Here is a 19,148-nt window from a genome sequence, read left to right as displayed (position 1 = left end):
TCTGCCTTAACTATGCTTGTGCGTTGTTCAGCACATGCGTGGTTAAGGAAGATAAAAAGGGAGCTGTTGTTCATGCAAGCATGGTTCCACTTGCGTGAACAACATAGGTTGTTGTTCCGGACTCGTTGTTCTGGATGTTACCCCCCTATATATAGCTACAAGGTCATTGTATAATGTACGTACTTCAGCTGGTTGCATAGCTTGTACATTGGGATGTGGTGTGTATCGGGTCAATGTTGGTCACGTAGGTCCATAATTGCTTAGGGGACCTAACCTAATGGGTTGTATTACATGTGAAAGGATGCCACAAAACCAATAATTGTGTTCTTGATAAGTTAGAGGTATCTCTAAATATTGGTATGCTCTGTATTGTTGTGATACTATTGCTATTTTGTATTTGTGAAATGTGTTTGTGTCTGCGTTGCCTGCAAGAAAGGTGACCTGTGAGTAAAATATTTCTGTTTTGTATGAGTTGTGTACCTCAGCCATAAACACAGCATACCCACCCTCATTGGCTAGTCAATTAGCTAAGAGAAACTGCATGACAGATTTTTTCAATTTTGTATGATATCTATTTGTTGTGCATTAGCCATCTCAAAAAGATAGGGATCAGAGGTGGGAACACCAATAGAGGAATCCTTTTAAGGTTTAAGCGTGAACAACCTACAGCCTTAAATCGGTACTACCTATTGAGGTGAGAATGATTGTTCCCTAATACCACAGAGGTCTCCGTACAAGGTAATTAGGGTACCTTTAGCATGTGTGAGAAAGAGATACTCAGGAAACCTGTGAAATCAGTGCCTTACCAACATTGGTGGCGCCATGTCAAAGGACTCTTATCATGGGAACAAGACTGCTGGTCTTGGGCAGCACAGCCCCCCCATGTGTAAGGGACTGAGTCAATCCCACTCAGTCTGGTAGCTGTCAGCCTAACCCTTTCAGCTAGCTAGCAGCACCTCACCCAAACCTAGAAAGTGAAGGTGATTTGTGGCAGCCTGACACTTGCCACTCTCTGACTCCTCAGGGAAATTGTGGTTGGCAGAGCCTGCCCTTTTCTATAATTAGCACAGGTTTCACACACACATAGGCAGACAAAAGATGCTGGGCAGTTTTCAATTTATTTATTGAAAGACTGCAATCTATGGTAAAATATATACGCCATGATTATTAGGATGATAAGACATAGCACAATAAAAATGGTTAACATAAGTGAGAAATAGATAAACAATCCTTGCACAATGGAACAAGCGTACGTCTACAAACCCCTATGACTCTCTACCTACACCCCTAGCAAGAGTATAGAAGTGATAGCCAATCTCTGCCCGCACTCAGTCCATGGAAGGAACACCCTCCATCATACCTGGAAAAGAGGGCTCTGCCAGACGTCTCCTTGGTTGGTTGTAGAGACAGGGCTGGGGTCATCAAAAAGGCAATGAAGTGGTACAGTATAGGATGGTTCCTCTGGCTGGAATGACATCTCTAACTTTCTTTGGCCTATGTTATGTTTTTATACCAAAATGCGGTGTATCCTGAAAAACAGGCCTGACGTGATCATGTGCCTAAGTGACAAGGTTGGCAGTGCACCCTTGTGGCAGCAATCCTAGATAAATTATCATGTATAGTCGTGAGCATCCTTGGGCAGAGGTACACAGTGAAATGTCATGCAAGGAAAGCAATAACATCACTTTTGCAGAATAGCAGCTAATTAGAAAAATAAAATATCCTCACTTAAAAGCCAGTTATGCTAAAATGAGTACAATGAAATGAAGCATGTAACTAGGTAAAAGGGCACAGACCACAGACCTAAGCTACAATATGTGTGCCCATGCAAGGCTCTAGAATGGACCCACAACAAAAGTTACTTTGATCTTATTTTGGGTTGGAAAAACAATACTCAATTTTCCTACCTGGTTCAACCATGCAAGATATGGGAGAGCTGGGAAGGGAAAACTCACAATGGTCCACACCAGTAAAGAGAAACCTGCCTAAGTGTTGGGGTCATTGATTTGTTTCTTTTTATGGCACAAACACCTCCTTAGGGAAAGTGATTGTAAAGTAAACACAAATTCCAAGTGGATGAAAAAACATTGGACATGCTTGGCTTCCATCTGTACCTTGAGTTGGTCTGCCCCAGTGACTAGTGTGCCGAAGGCAGTGGTCCCTATTAGGTAGTGGTCATTTCTAACTGTGTTGGTGGAGTTCTTAAGCAGGAGAGCCTTGTGGGTTTGCAGGTCACCCCTAAAGCCTAACTATGGCTCTTCATCTCTAAATTCATTTACAATAAGAGAAAAACCTGGTTTGTCAAGGGACATCTGCAACATAGAGATTTCATTGCATCATTTTTTGGCACCTTTGATGCCTACTTAGAGCAGGCATTAAACGGAAGCCCACCATTGTTTACAATGGCCCTCAATGGCCTTTGCAGGTTTAGTGTCAAAAAATGTTATGCTAATACTGCAAAGCTTCGAACTAGCATCAAAACATTTGACACTAGTTCCTCTAACTACTGCCATGGAGCACTGTATCCTAGATAGTGCGCACACATGGTTGCATTAGGGGGCGCTAAGGAGTGCAAAAAGGTGGTGCTGCACTGGGTGCAAATCCATTTTTCTTAAATCAGGCCCTATGATCTTGGAAACAAATATGTAAAGTAAAAATATGAACCACAATTTTAGATACTGATTTTATACTGATACTTAATTAGATTTACTCATCAATAATAAGATAAACATTGAGAGTGGAATTGTAAACTGCGCACAAAATCAAGCAAGGCTGGGAGCAGGACCATCCTGATTTAATAGAGCGAGATTCCCCCTTACCTTTTGCCAGTTACAATCAAAATATTGAACTGGCCAGCAATTTCTTTTATGGCCCCACAGACTTGAAAGGGTTAGCTCTAACTGTATTCTAACACATAAGATGCCTGATATCATGAAGCACTTTCACACATGACAAACAAAACTGTCCATTTAGAGGTATTTGTAAACCCACAAAAGAAATAACAGTCTTTAACTTCGAAAAACAATAAGAAAGATTGGAATCACTAGGTCAATGTGCTGGTGCATGACATATAAGAGGATACCTACAGAAATACTCATCAAAATATAGAAATCAATTCACAAAATATTTGTAAATCTGCAACTGCAGTTTTAAACCCTTTACACCCTCACTTTGATGCAGCTGTATGAATTGCAGTATCCACAAACCTTTCCAGAAGTACTCCCAAAATAAATCTGTGAAATATTAGAGATATCTATGGAAAGGTACAGCATGATTTATTGTTCTTAGGGTACAACTGGCCACAGTAAAACACATGCACTTTTATTTTTTTCTTAACATGGAAAACATTGTTTGGAGAAACATCTTCACATACAAATTCACTAATGTTGCATGTGGATGATTCCCATTCCCATTCATGCAAATTGTTGGTCACACCAGGTTAAATTTGTAACTGTTTCCAGGTTGCGAATGGGTCATGGACAAATTTATGAATACCCTATCCATACCACCTGTATGATATTTACTCAGATGTAATAATACACCAGGCTATTGTGCATGACAATTGGTGCATGAAGGTAAATTCTTCTTTTCTGACTTGTTTCCACTCATAAATCAAGTAATATGCAAATCCAAGCTAAATATAAATAGTGAAATGGCCCCCTCTTATGCAATGAAAATGCGATAGTGGAAATCTTTTCATTGTTTATGAAATATGAATTATACTAACTTTGCTCAAATTAGCTGGTGAATTCTGAACTTTGCTTCGTCCTAACTCCAAATGAACAGAAGTAAAGCTGTACGAACTATGCAATAGTTAATCTTCAAAAAATAATTATTAAATATTTAAAAGTCAACACAGAACTGCTCCCTTGCCTTTCTGTAATACATTCCTTTCTTCTCATATGCACATGCTCTGTATATTTTGACGCCTAGCTTATTGACGTTTGAGTAAGTCTCATGTAATCAAAAAAGTGTAACTAAAAAATATATACTGTTAGGAGGCAATGAGATGTGGGCAGGTATCATTAAACAGTCTTTTAATTGTAGTAGCTCTTGATACATGTTTTTCTTCTCTGAGAGCTTGACTTTACCTTTGCTATCTCTGTGGTATCATGACTTGAAACACTCTGCTCTTCCCCACATTTTCTGTCCAACCCTAGGTGTTGGCAGTGGTGTTCAGGTTCTTGGCTATGCACTTGAGTGAACTCAATCTAGGAGATTCCTAGGGCCACATTTACAAGGCCCATGGGGCAAGGCAGCACAGCAAGTGCCTGGCTGCACCCACCTGTTCCACCGGGAAAGGGCAGAAATGCACCATATCTGCAAAATATGGTGCATTTCTGTCCTTTTCCCCTGTGCTGATGCACATATTGCTGCCTAGCACCAATGCAGGCACCCTTGCACAACAGTGCAAGGCTGCCTGCATTGTTGGGGTGATTGTTTTTGTGCAAGAAGGGACACCTGTCTGAACAAAAACAATCACAAGAGGTGTTTTACTATTTCTATGTGTGCTGCAGAATGCAGCACACATACAAAGAAGAATAAACGGGGAGAAATAAAGATATTTCTCCCTGTTGCATCACTCTTACGCCACCCCTGAGGTTGCGTAGGAATCTTGTAAATATGGGAATGCATCAGATTCCTTCGGGTTCCAGGGGTGTTGCGTGGAAATGCCCCAAGAAACTCACATGGAACACCCCTTTCATACAGTGTTATGCATGAAATGGGTCCATATTTACAGGGCCATAAAAAGCCATGCAAGGTGGCTTTGTGTTGCCTTGTAAATAAAGGCTGGCACACTGCATCACCACATCATTAAAACAATGATGCTCCGGTGGTGTAGTGTGTCGCTAGGGCCTAGTAAACTTACAAGGCCCCTAGTGTTCTGATGATGTGACATCACCCACACAGTATTAACCAGCCTCACTTAAATAGAAGATCTCTCAGTTTCTTTCCCATATACCTGCTTTTTCCAGTACGGACTTTGTTGAGCCAGTCAATCAGCTCCTTTCACTGGGGTTGGTCTGATGCTTATTTTGTGTGAATCCTGTTGGTATGATGTTTGAGTTCTGTACCTAGCAGATGAGTTGAATCATCAAAGCACAGTGCACTGCTCTCAAAATGAGAAGGTCCTCTGATTTGAATGTGCATTTGAGTCATCGTAGGAAAAATGTCTTTACCTTGATGCGGCTTCTGAGTCTGATAGATCTTAATATCATGCTTTCTTAGTCTGATGTATCTTCTGGTGTTCTCTTATGAGACTGTTCTCTTGACCTTGGCACATGTGATTACATTAATGCATTTTGCCATGATAGATGTCCTTTAAATATTTGTATGGTTTTCTAGATATTACCCACCAGCTGTGCTCAGCTAATGGGTGATATCATATTGGAGCAAGATTTCCTAACCCTAAGCACCCGGGGCGTGGCTTAAACTTGGGGAATCTCTCTTAGATCTGACAGTCAAACTTTTTTTATCATCCTCTTTTGGCAACTGAAGGTGACGTCTTTGATGGGAGTGTATTGCATCTGTTTCTCCCTTGCGAGTTAGACTAATCACCTCTCAAGTCTCTCCACTTTATATTTTTTTCACAAAGACTTTGTGGCAGATTTACATTTGGGTGGTCAACCTGACCTCCACCAGTGTGATGGAGTCACTTACTGCATTGCCCTTATGGAGGTGCTGACCACAAAATTTTAAATTGTCCTTTGGCCCAACTGACATTTCAAGCATTGACAGGAACTGCCATAAAGGCTGTCTCCCTTGGGAAGGGGGCAATCAACCACATTTCAGTTCCCATCTAAAGTAGGTGAGCAGACATACAGTCAAACCCCTAACAGCCCTTAATCTGTCAGGACATTAGAGCAGTTTGACTAATCTAGAGACAGAGTAGTCTCCGCCATCATCAAACCATGGTCTGTCCAAATTTAAATCGGGTGAGCAGACCATTATGTTATTATAGAGTGCCCGCTCTCCTTACACACAAAAGGAAGGGCAAGTTTTGCGTCACATCCTTAAATCCTATGGTAGGTGTTCCCCTGTTTCTGAACTTACAATTGTTACCCTTAGGTGGACATATATTATTTATGGACATAAAAGCATCACCCACGTTATTGTGGCATACTTCATCCTTGGCCAGTCCACCCAATTGGGTTGAGATCATACTACCCTGGAGGTCTCAACCTTAACCCAAAAAAGATTGTTTTGTTGGGAAAGGGCATTCATTATAAAATATCTCCTGATAATGTAGAGAACGAGTACTTAATAGAATAAAACTGCCTCATTGCATATCTGGGATATCTCCTTTTTTTATGGATTGCACGTAGAAGGATTAAATGTTCATTGCTCCAAACCTGCGGAGCAACCAAAGGTGGTTGTTGGGGATTTTTAAGAGAGCAACAGACCCTCTACACTAATAATGCCAACATGTTTCAGCCTTCCAACAAGAATACCTGCCTCAAATTTTACACAACCGTTCACCTTCCAGGACCAGGTTCCCGGGCCTTCGTCAGGGCATATCCAATAAATAGGTCCCTACCGTCTATCCAACATGTCATAAGATCATGCATAGAGGTAAGACTAACTCTTACCTAGTCCTTCTTGAGTCACCTAATAATAAAAAACATATAATGACACAAGTCCATGAAGTAATCATTGGAAACAGGAATACACATAAGGTAAACTTGTGTGAATCACACATCTAAACATGTGGTAATACAATTACACGGTGGGATAGAAAACACTCTCTGCAATAAAAACAGCTTGCAAAATTTGTCCCACACTTACTCTGCAGTTGTCAAAGGTAAACTCCATTAGTCACTAGGAGGTGAAATCTCACCTGTAGTCACACAATGGGGACCCAATAAAGAAAAGCATACTGTAGAAAGTTAAAGCAGCGATAAAACCTGTTGGTAAAGTCTCTTTTGTTGGGAAGGTAACATATCTTTCGCTTTGCAATCCCATGTCTTATCCTGAGGAGGACCCCAATTTTGAAATCATCATGTACTACCTCTCAGATGTGCCTATATCTAATATCAGTGTTAGTGATGATCAATGTCCCGGATTAGCATCAGTTATCTAGCAATCCCCTTCTCCATTCCTAGTATCCTCACTGCCTTGGTTGTCGAGGAGTTGCTATATCCACATTGGTGTTTTGATGCATGAAGCCAAACTGGTCATGATGATCTCAACAGCCCATAAGCAATCACAATGCAAAAAGCATCAAAGGGAACTCAGCTACACATCAGTCTCATTATTCAAATACTGTTATATTTACACATATATCGTTCTATTGGACTCATTGGCTACATCTGCTGATTCACATTGTCTCAAATAATGCAGTGAGTGGACCTTTGCACAATGGTTTTCATACCTTACATTCCCCCTTCATTGTGTAGAAACTGGGTTATTATGTGGGCAAAAGAAATACATTCCCTATTGTTCATGAGTAATCAAACACTAGTATAATACGTGCTGCAGGGCCTAATTAGCAAATCACCATTGTGTCTCTATTAACTGACTCCTAAAGGTTAATGTTATACACACATATGCTCCCATGACTTTCTTGTAGTTGGAGAGTTTCTCTTTCATTTGGGGTCGACTACTGTCAATGGCACACTCATGGTATGTACTGCGGCTTGCCTACGATGCATCTACAAAGCTGGATTCCCCCATGTGATACATGAGTCTGTGGTCCTTCATCACCTCTATTGGAATGGTTCTTGGATGGCCAAGTCTTTCCTGCTCTCTCCAGGTGTGCATGTCAGATAATTCCATTGTGTGCAAATCAATCTGAGGATACTAATTTAATTTGTAGACTCTAATTTCAAATTCCTTGACATTTACAGTACATTTTGACATTTTCATTGTACCCTTAATCACTTTGTTATATACACTTTATTAATCTGTTAATATTATTTAATTTTCTAATCAGTTATTGTCGCCCTGAGGAGGCTTCGTGGACAGCCAGGGATCTCTGGCCCCCAGGTTGTGAACTACTTACCCAAGATGTCTCATTGCTGGTGAATCATTAATGTCTAGAAAACATTTTTCGGCCTTCCCTTCTTTGCCTCAGTCTTCGTCTCTTGAGTCTTCCTCAGCGGTGCATGAAACATGCCGTTAGTCTGCTATCCTTTCTTTCATTTGGGTGCACACTGTATCTTTGTCTAGCTCACCGACTTTGACTTGTTCAAGAATTTCCTTTTATGAGAGTGGCTTTTGCAGAAGCTTGCTTCGTGTTATCAGTAATAGTCCTCAATGACAATCAGTTCAATTTCATCTTCATTTGTGAAAGTTCTGAAGGTTAACCCTTATACCAGGTTTATTAGCCCTGCAAAGAAGTATGCTGAAGACTGACCAGCTTGTCACATGTTGAGCTGGTAATGTGATGTTCTTGGTCCACATTTATGTTAGGGTTAAAATTAACAAGTGGAGTGTAATGCTTTCTTGTTTTTTTATGTAGATCTTGGTCTTTCTTGTGCAGACTGTTCTGATTATATACCAGATGTAGGACGTTTTAGTGTTTCTGCCCCTGCTTTAAGAAAATCATCCAGTGACTCCAGCCACCACTTCCACACCTCAGTTCCAAATTCTGTAAACCAGCCTCTATGGTAAGGGTGACAATTCACGGTAGAGATCCAACTTTCCTATTTCACTCTCTTCTGAAATGATGACGTAATGACACTCTGCTGCTTAAGTTGTTAGCAGAGCTCTGTCTTCAGCATGTGTTTCTACTGACTGAGTCATTTGGGTTGATCTGTTTCTCTGTTTTAAGCCCCTCACAGGTAGACTGTTTTGTTTACTTTTACGAGTTAGGGCCAGGAAGCCCTGAATCACTTCTTTGACCTCATTGTGCTTTTGTTGAGAGTCAATTGCTTTTCACCTGTTTATTGTCTTTGGATTCTATTTTCAGATTCTACTTTACCCACTTTTCAGTGGTTTTCAAGGAACGGAAAAGATGAACATAACGTATGACTGACAGATCAGAGCATGTCTCAGCTGTGAGCTTTATTCACCAGCCTTTCGGTATGTCTTTCTTTCTTTCTTTCTTTCTTTCTTTCTTTCTTTCTTTCTCTCTTTCTTTCAGCTGTATTCTGCCTTTGTAGAGGAGGGTGCTACCTGGATACTTATCTGTCTTATCCAGAGAGATCACCTGATGTAGGGCTCATTTGCCCTGTCATGTTTTTCTCACTTCGTCCATATCAGTGTTTGCTTTTGTTCCCTTAATGGCAGCCAAATCAAGAATGATGACAAATTATTTTTTATTGCATGTTAGCCCAATTCAAGATGACACTCTGTTCTGTGCAAGACTCTTCATAACCCATGTGGATTTTACAATCAAGGTCAAAATTGGATTGGTGCCTAAACTTAAATTATATTTTTCTTCTTTCCTGCTGAGTTTCAAACTTAAATATGGCCACTTTTTCAAGGTTTTGCTATCTTTATGATCTCAAGCTATCATTTAGTCTGAGCAAAATGTAAATTATGCAGTGTAATTTGCAAACTTTTTTTTAATTTTGCACTGAACGTTTTTAGGAAAATGACACTTTTTGCATGATCACCCCCATTTTCTGGGGCTGATGCTGCAGTTTATATGACTCTGTGCACTGGAACTGCATCGACACGGCCCCAGTGCATGTGCTCTGATTCCTAAAAACGTTTAAAAATTGTATATACTTTCAATTGACATATTTAACTTACCCAGAAAGTGGTTCAAAATGTACCCAGGGCCTGTAAGGTAAATGTCACTAGTGGACTCACGCACAAACTGTGCCTCCACTAGAGTAAAAGTGATAAACATGACTGCGGTCCTAGCACTATAGCCTATCTTAGCATTTTTCAACATCAGTTTCGACTTGTCAAAATAACTCCTTTGGAGAAGCCTAAAATTTTACTTTAAATAGTATTATGTCACTGTTACCTAAGCTTTAATGCCCTATAAGCCAAAGTGCATTTTATTTTCTTGCAAATGGTTATTGTAAACATGTCCTTAATGTGACAAAGCCCCAAAAGCTAATTCCACTGTAGCAGAGTTAGCTGTTCCACAGGAATCCAATGAGATTCAATATTACAATTAAACAATGTTGTCTTCACTTAAGAAAAAACTGAAAAGTTATCATTTGGACTTAAATGTTTATTACAAAATCAATTGACTGGTAAAGTCAGATTTGTACTAAATATTTTACAAAAGGTACCTTAAAAGTCAACCTTTGCCTGTTCAAAGCCTCTAGAAACTAATTTGCATGAGCTTCCAACTTTAACCCAAGAGCTGAATAACCCCTTCGATGAGATATGAATGTGCTCCCTGAGAAGAGACAGAGACCTTGAGTGGGGGCAGATGTTCTATTGCTCTGACTTACACGATGACCATCTGGACAAGGTCCAGAAAATAATTAACTTGAAAGAGGCCTACCCTTTCACAGGCAGATGCAGCTGACACTTGGGTCTGCCTACCCCATTGTCATTTTAGGCAGCCTGGAACTAATTCCAGAGGGAGAGAATCTATGCCGAGAATTGGTTTTGAGTAACCACAGAGAAGAAAGAATCTGTCATGATGGATTTAGGTGAGGGGTCTGTGGAATTGTATGCAGAAGGGCACACAAGAACTGCTGCGAAAGTGGGTATGGTTACTGTTAGACTTTTCATCCTTGGCGTGGTCTCCCCTAACCTTTTGCCTCTGTTCCCCAGGTTGTCGATGTGTGCTCATTTTGTTACTCTGGGCACTTTACCACTGCTAACCAGTGCTAAAGTGAAAGTGCTCCTTTACAAAATGTGTATATGACTGGTTTATCCATGATTGGCATATTTGATTTACTAGTAAGTCCCTAGTAAAGTGCACTAGAGGTGCCAGGGCCTGTAAATCAAATGTTACTAGTGGGCCTGCAGCTCTGGTTGTGCCACCCACATAAGTAGCTCTGTAATCATGACTAAGACCTGCCATTGCAGTGTCTGTGTGTGCAGTTTTACCTGTAAATTTGACTTGGCAAGTGTTCCCACTTGCCAGGCCTAAACCTTCCCTTTTCTTAGATGTCAGACACCCCTAAGGTAGGCCCTAGGTAGCCCCAAGGGCAAGGTGCAGTGTATGGTTAAGGTAGGACATATAGTAATGTGTTTTATATGTCCTGACAGTGAAATATTGCTAAATTCGTTTTTCACTGTTGCAAGGCCTGTCCCTCTCATAGGTTAACATAGGGGCTACTTTTAAATCTGATTAAAGTGTAGATTCCCTTTGGGAGCGGATGGACATGTGGAGTTTGGGGTCTCTGAGCTCACAATTTAAAAATACATCTTTTAGTAAAGTTAATTTTAAGATTGTGCGTTTGAAAATGCCACTTTTAGAAAGTGAGCATTTTCTTGCTCATACCATTTCTGTGACTCTGCCTGTTTGTGGATTACCTGTCTGGGTCAGTTTGACAGTTGCACCTTACACTAGACAGTGACACAAAGGGAGTTGGGGTGTAGCCTGCATCCTGATGAGCCATCTGTGCTAGGAGGGAGGGGAGGAGTGGTCACTCACACCTGAAAGGGCTGTGCCTGCCCTCACACAATGCAGTCTCCGACCCCCTGGTGAGTGTCTGGGGCCTGGCCTGGGCAAGGCAGGATTTCACATTCAAAAGAGACTTTACTTTGAAGTAGGCCTACTTCAAAGGAGAAATTGGGTATAAGAAGGGCACCCAAAACCGCAGACTTTAGAACACTTCTGGAAACAAGAGGAACCTCTGCCTGAAGAAGAGCTGAAGAGCTGAGGAGAAGTGCTGCCCTGCCTGTGACTGTGCTTTGTGGAGCTATCCTGCAGTTGCTGCTTCTGCCAGAGTAAGAGGGCAAAGACTGGACTTTGTGTGCCTTCCATCTTGTGAAGAAATCTCCAAGGGCTTGATTTAGAGCTTGCCGCCTGTTGTTTGAAGTCTCAGGGACAGCAAAGACTTCTCTCTGCCAGCACCTGGCGTCTCTGGAGAGACTCCTGCTTTGACAAGTGGTGCCCTATCCAGTCCCTGGGCCCTTGAAAGGAAAGCTGGTGGAAATCCAAGGAAATCGACTTCGGACGACTTCGGACCGACGCCGCTGCTGAATCCGGTGATGCTGCCTGCACCCGACACTGTGACCTTCACTGGAACGCGATGCTCTTCTCAGGCCCGACGCCACTGCAGCCCCGCTGTAGTCCGCGACTCCGTGGAAGTCGCCGCACCACGTCGTGACCGATGCCGCTCGAAGTGCGTGGATTCAACGTTTCGCACCGGTGCCGCGATCTCCGACTTCACGCATCGATTTGTTTTCACTCTTCACCAAAAGGTACTGTACTTAGGGGTCTACGCGACTCCGTGTCAGGCGCCGCTAGTGTGGGCTTGTTGGGAACGACTCCATCACGACGTCGTGTTAACACCTCATCGAAGCATTTTTGTTTCTAAGCGCTGTTTTTAATTTAATCTTTAAAAATTCATAACTTGACTTGTGTATGGTGGATTTTTGTCATTTTGGTCTTGTTTTGTTTAGATAAATATTTCCTATTTTTCTAAACCTGTGTTGTGTCATTTTGTAGTGTTTTCATTAAGTTACTGTGTGTGTTGGTACAAAAACTTTACACCTAGCACTCTGAAGTTAAGCCTACTGCTCTGCCAAGCTACCAATGGGGTAAGCAGTGGTTAGTTGAGGGTGATTCTCTTTTACCCTGACTAGAGTGAGGGTCCTTGCTTGAACAGGGGGTAACCTGACTGTCAACCAAAGACACCATTTCTAACAGTTACCCCTGGAAGAATTTTCATTAGTGGTTAGGAAGGGGTTAGGAGTCACCCTCACCCACATGCTAATGCCAACCATAAATTTGGCACCACTAGGAATCCTCTTCAGCAGACTACTGGACCTGTGGAAGACAGAAAAATGACTGTATTTGCTGTTGCGACCTGTGATGAGACCTGAGAGGCTGGACTTGCTTCCGCTTGTACCCAGAGCAGAGAAGTGGATTGAAAAGGTCAGTTGGCTGACCAACTGTTAAGCTACTGGGACACATCAAGCTAAAAGAAGCTCCTTTTTCCTATTGGTGGCTCTTTCTGGTGTCAGTTGCAAATTTTGAATTGCTCCCATTCAGAACTTTCTCACCAAAAGTCAATAGCTTCACTGGGACCTCACTCAACAGCTATCCATCTTTGTGGAGCCCATCTCGGCTACAGCCTCTTGCATTGACCCGCTGAGGAGAAATTAAAACTCCTGCTTGTGACAATCCTGGTTTATGTATCCAACTCATCCTGGCCAAGCGCAGCCAATGAATGAAGTTGGCGTTTAACACTTCTTGTTGTTATTTTTATTTAAAACGTTCATCCCTCCTTTTCTCCTTATAGATTTTTGTTGTTTTTGTGTAATATTTTGCTCATTAAATCAATTTCTACTTGTATAAATTGGAAGGTGATTTTATTGTGGTATGTGTTGACTTGTTTTGACAATTTTTGTACTTCTGAAGGCTTTACACATTTTCCTAAGTTAAGCCTGTCTGCTTTGTGTTGTATCTATTAGTGGATGAACTCAAGTTTAAATAACTGAAAACCTTACTTGACCTAACAACAATAGTGACATTATTACACGGGTGCAAACTCATTGAGCTAACTAATAATTAACTTTCTCAAATGCTGTTTATATACATTTCCAAAAGTAAACCATTATACCACCTCAAGTAATTATGCACCATTCACAGCAAAGCTTCACTGATGCTTTTGTTTTGTTCAATCTAGAAATATATCATAAAATGACAGGTTTGCACTTTACAAAATCACTTGTAATTTCCCTGAAATTTCACGTAGTGGGAGGGAGACGATCTTTCTATTCCTATTTCCTTTACCTTCACACTGCAATGTTGAAGTATTCCAGTTCTTGAGCTCTGCATCTTAGGGCACAGCTTCACTTTTTAATATTGCAAATGCCCTTTATTGATTGTTTAAAGCAAACAAACACAAATGATGGAAGGAATGCGGAACCAATCAAACATTCCCCCCAGTCACAGATCTGTGTTTAATCCATCAATTCTTTTGCTCACCATGCAACCCCAGTTTGGACCTAGCCATATGCAAATTGGTCATGACCCTGTTCCCCATGGGAACAGTCCAGCTCGAACTGCAAGGCCAGGTCCTCCCTGGACCGGAAACAAGCATCCTGGGAGCGGTTTGACTCCTGGAACCCGTAGGCCCCAATGACAACCAATGCGGTGTTGCACGGCCACACGCAACGGCACACAACACCCGCGGAACTACCTCTTTTCCACTTGTCCCTCCTCACAGGTCAGGCGGCCGCCATTTCAGGGGGACACAGGCCATGGCACATAACTGCGTCACAGCAGACATAGGCACATCAACTGACTTACCAGTTCACATACTGTTTCTGTAAAACAAACATAGCATATTAATCTGAGTATATGTACGAATATGACCTTCTGCTCACCGTTTTTCACCCTAGAGTTCAACCACTGAGGATGACTAGGAGATGGAGACATACCCCTGTGTACAGACCCCTGGTGCACCTGGCGACAATGGAGGACAGGTACATTATTCTAACCTACAGGCTTAATAGGGCCACAATCACAGACCTGTGTGCCCAATTGGAGCCAGACCTGGTTTCTGCTATCCGCCACCCCACAGGTATCCCCCCTCTAGTGCAGGTCCTGTCCGTGCTCCATTTCTTGGCAAGTGGTTCCTTCCAAGAGACAGTGGCCATGGCATCAGGAATGTCACAGCCTATGTTCCCAAACGTGCTGACCAGAGTGTTGTCTGCCCTGAGGAAACACATGTGCAACTACATTGTATTCCCCAAGGTGGATGATTTGGCCACAGTGAAGGCTGACTTATATGCAATGGGACATATCCCCAACATCATTGGTGCTATTGATGATACACCTATTGCCTTTGTACCACCCCCGAGAAATGAACAGGTGCTCAGAAATCGAAAGAGCTTTCACTCTCTGAATGTGCAGATGGTGTGTTTGTCGGACCAGTACATCTCCCATGTCAATGCAAAGTATCCTGGCTCTGTGCATGATGCCTTTATCTTGAGAAATAGCAGCATCCCATATGTGATGTCTCAACTCCAGAGGCGCAGAGTATGGCTAATACAGTAGGTGAGCCCATGGTCCCCACCCAGTTGATGTAGGTATATGGGTGTGGGTTTGGCCATAACGGTGAGTGTCTGCGTAACAGGTATCCCTTGATATTTGCAGGTGACTCTGGTTACCCCAACCTCTCATGGCTACTGACCCCAGTGAGGAATCCCAGGACAAGGGCAGATGAACGTTACAATGAGGCACATGGGTGTACAAGGAGGATCATTGAGCGAAGGTGTGCCAGATCATGTTGCATGTTACATGTTGTACAACCTGGCCTTGAGATGCTAGGTGCCTTTTCTGCAGGAAGATGAGGCTGGAGATGGTCGTGTGGTAGCGGTGGAGCCTGTGTACATTGATGAAGAGGAGGCAGAGGAAGAGGATGTGGACAACATAACTATTATAATTCAACAGTACTTCCAGTGACACACAGGTAAGACACTGTAACTTCACCTTCCATTGCAGTTTTGTGTTGGACATTGTACATGGCAGCCTGATTTCCCTATTTCTATGGACAATTACTGTACCCTTTGGCATCTCTATTTTCAGATATCTGTGCCCCACTCTGGCTCCTGGTGTGTTTACTGTTGCCCACTACAGGTCATACCTATGCAAATATAACTGTACATTTGAATTGCAATGTTTACAGCTTGTTAAACTAATACATATTTCAATCAATTGACAGACTCCATACTTGTATTAGTTCCAATGATGTTTATTTCTTTGATAATAAGTGTAAAGGGTATTGCAATGGGCTGGTTTGATGGTGGAGAAATGTCCAGGATAGAGTCCAATCCATTGGTATCACAGATGCATTGTCCAAGGGGGCATAGGAAGTGGAGCAATGGCAGTTCAAGGTGGACAGGGTGACAGAGTGAGACATAAGGGTGACATTCAGGTGAGTCTTATTTCTTGGCTGGGGTCTTGGCAATGTTCTCTGGCTTCTGCCTGGATTGCAGGGACCTTATGCGTGGTGGTTCTCCTTCTGCAGGCGGAGGGGTGCTGGTGGCCTGTTGTTCCTGTGGCAGGGCCTCCTGTCCACTAGCGTCAGTGGAGGCGGAGGGCTGTTCTTCGGTGTGGCTAGTGTCAGGGGCCCGTTTGTGTGTCACTGCCTCCATCATGCTGTTTGCCATGTCTGCCAGCACCCCTGCAATGGTGACTAGGGTGGTGTGGATGTCTCTCAGGCCCCTTCTGGTCCCCAGGTACTGTCCCTCCTGCAGCCTCTGGGTCTCCTGCGACTTGGCCAGAATCTGTCCCATGGTCTCCTGGGAATGTGGTATGCTCCCAGGATCCCTGCTAGTGCCTTGTGGAGAGTCGGTTCACTGGGCGTGTCCTCCCCGTCACACAGCAGTCCTCCCAGCTTCCCTGTTGTCTTGTACCTCTGTCCCCTGAACCGTGTGCCCACTGCCACTGACCCCAGGTCCCTGATCGTCCTGTGTTTGTGGGGTTGCCTGGGGTCCATGTAGTGGTGGACACACTGCTGATTGACATGTCCTGGGGACAGAGGGATGGGCCTGCTGGGTGGGCACTGTGGTGGTGTTTCCTGAGGGGGGAGGCTCTGTGGTGGTTTGGGAATGTATCTGGGTCACCGACTGTCCAAAGGTCCCTGATGAGCCAGGTTGGTCATCCTGATCCAGGTGTGCAGAGCTGCTGTCATCACTGTGGGCCTCTCCCGGGGGGACTGTATGTGGCTGGCATCTCCTCTTCGGTGATGTTGTGTGGGGGTCCTGTGGGGATGTTGATGCAGTGTTATTGTTTCTGCATGTGCCATCTTGTGCATGGGTATGTTCCCCTCTTTGGTAGTTATTAGCAAGGGAACTTTGGCTTGTGTGATTTGTGATTTGGTTGGCTAAGTGATTGTCACTAGTGTGCATGCTGTGGTGGTGGATGTCCATGCAGGTCTGTGATGGGGCTCCATGCTTTGTTGCAGCATGCAGGACTTGGTATTGGGATGGGTGGGTTGTGATGGTGGGGTATATGTGAGGTGGTGGAGTGATGGGGTGAGGGTATGGATAGGAGTTTGTGATGGCATGCAGGTAGGGGGGATAAAGTAGTAAAGATGTGACTTACCAGAGTCCAGTCATCCTGCTACTCCTGCCAGGCCCTCAGGATGCATGATCGCCAAGACTTGCTCCTCCCATGTTGTTAGTTGTGGGGGAGGAGGGAGGGTCCACCACCAGTCCTCTGTACAGCTACCTGGTGTCTTGCAACCACGGAATGCACATTCCCTCGTAGGTCGTTCCACCTCTTCCAGATGTCATCCCTTGTTCTGGGCTGACCATGACTCTCCACCATAGCTCTATCTTCCTAGTAATGGACATCTACTGCACCTGTGATCAGAATAGCTATGGCTCTACCCAGATGATTTCCTCCACCATGACCCTTAGCTCCTCCTCTGAGAACCTGGGGTGTCTTTGTAGTACCATGGGTGTAATGTGAGTGGTGTGTGTGAGGCTGTGTGGGGTGATGTGTTGGGGTGTGTGCTGTGAGGTGCGTGTATGGTGTATGGGTGATGGTGTTCTGTGGCTGCTCCTGGCTTGTCCCTCTCTCAGTTGTCATTTTTTTTTTTTTAAAGGGTTGTGGGTAGTGTGTGTGTGTGTTTTATAGTGGTGTGGTTTTGTGGGTGTGGTGTGTGTGTGTGTGTCAGGTATGTGTAGTTTGAATTGTCCAATGTGGTGTTGTATTGTTATGGTGTGTGTATTTTGAGCGCGGCGGTCTGTACTGCCAATGGTTTACCGCGGTTGAATGTCCACTGCGGTTATTTGTGGGTCATAAGGCTGTGGGCCTATTTCTGTTGGCGTAATGGTGTAAGTTTTGGTACCGCCATTTTATCACTGACCTTTGGGCTGGCAGACTTGTGTGTGTGTCTGAATAGTGGCGGATTTCTATGTGTGTGTTATAATACACATATCGGTATACCGCCGCGGTCGCGGTATGTTAGCGGCAGTCAGCATGGCCGTAAGCGCAACTTACCGCCAATGTCATAATGAGGGCCTCAGTCTGTTTGCGTCTGTCTTAGATTAAAGACTGAATGTTGTTGTGATCATATTTGCAAGATCTTCATTATGGGATAATCTGATTTTCTTCACTGAAAGTTATTATTTTGGAGTGTTGTTTATATTTTATGGACTTAGACATTTCTTTAAAGATGTTAATGTTTCGTGACTGAGCCCATTGAAGTACAGTCACTTTTTTGTCTGCAAAGTGACAATCTCCCATTCCTTTAAAAGCTTTGATTCACATACTTGATGTGTTTTTATGAATGTATTATGAACTGCATTCAATATTGTTCAAGGAAGGTGATGATTTAGGTTGTGCATGCTCCTTTAGAATTAGCCTATAGACTACCATTTATTAGTGTTTATTGGGGATGAATCATTTGTGTTCAGAAAAACATGTATGTTTCAGAGTGGTTTCTGAAAGGTATATCATAGACAAGATATGCTAGCTTTAGATTGCTTAATTAAGGAGACTATCAAGGAATGTGTTTGTTTGTTCTCTCCAGGCATTGATGACATGACAATACCAGGCTATAGAGAGGGTGTTATTTGGTTAAGTATGCCTTTCCCAATTTCCCTTTTCTCTTGTGTTCTTGGACTGTCGTTTTTAGCCTCCCTAAAGGACATGGTGGACAAGAAGGAACAGGATTGAAGTCTAGATATCACTGCAATGGAACTATGAGCCTTACACATTGTTTGCATCAGCCTGAAGTGATGTTTTAAAAAAAAACTTTTATTGAAAGCATAGAACCACAACTTCAACATTTAGTACAAATTGGTTTTGTGAAGAACACATTGACTTTATGTGATCTATATAAGGTCTTTATGAAAAATAGAACATAGTTGACTGCAGAGGAAAACACAAGGAATATAAAAAACAAAATAAATGACTCATTAATTTAATTTGCTGATTGCTTTTCATTGAACATGTATTGAAATGAATATTCCTGTTGGGTACTTAAACACATTAACATACATTTATATGCAGCATTGTGGTACACATTAGACTGGAAGTGAATAGATGGAAGTGACAGTTTAGTAAGTTGCTCAAAGACCATTTGAGTCTGAATAGA

At 42.9% G+C, this 19,148-nt stretch overlaps 1 protein-coding gene across 1 annotated transcript in view; it reads right to left on the bottom strand.

The window, feature by feature from the left end:
* Positions 1 to 19,148, bottom strand: part of LOC138258999 (contactin-3-like) — a 1,120,386-nt gene that overhangs the window by 460,089 nt on the left and 641,149 nt on the right. The gene's annotated exons all lie outside the window — the stretch shown is intronic.

Source organism: Pleurodeles waltl, chromosome 9 (genome assembly GCF_031143425.1).
Source record: "Pleurodeles waltl isolate 20211129_DDA chromosome 9, aPleWal1.hap1.20221129, whole genome shotgun sequence".
Classification (NCBI taxonomy): Eukaryota; Metazoa; Chordata; class Amphibia; order Caudata; family Salamandridae; genus Pleurodeles; species Pleurodeles waltl.
Note: the sequence above shows the minus strand (reverse complement) of the source record. Positions and strands in the feature narration are given on the sequence as shown.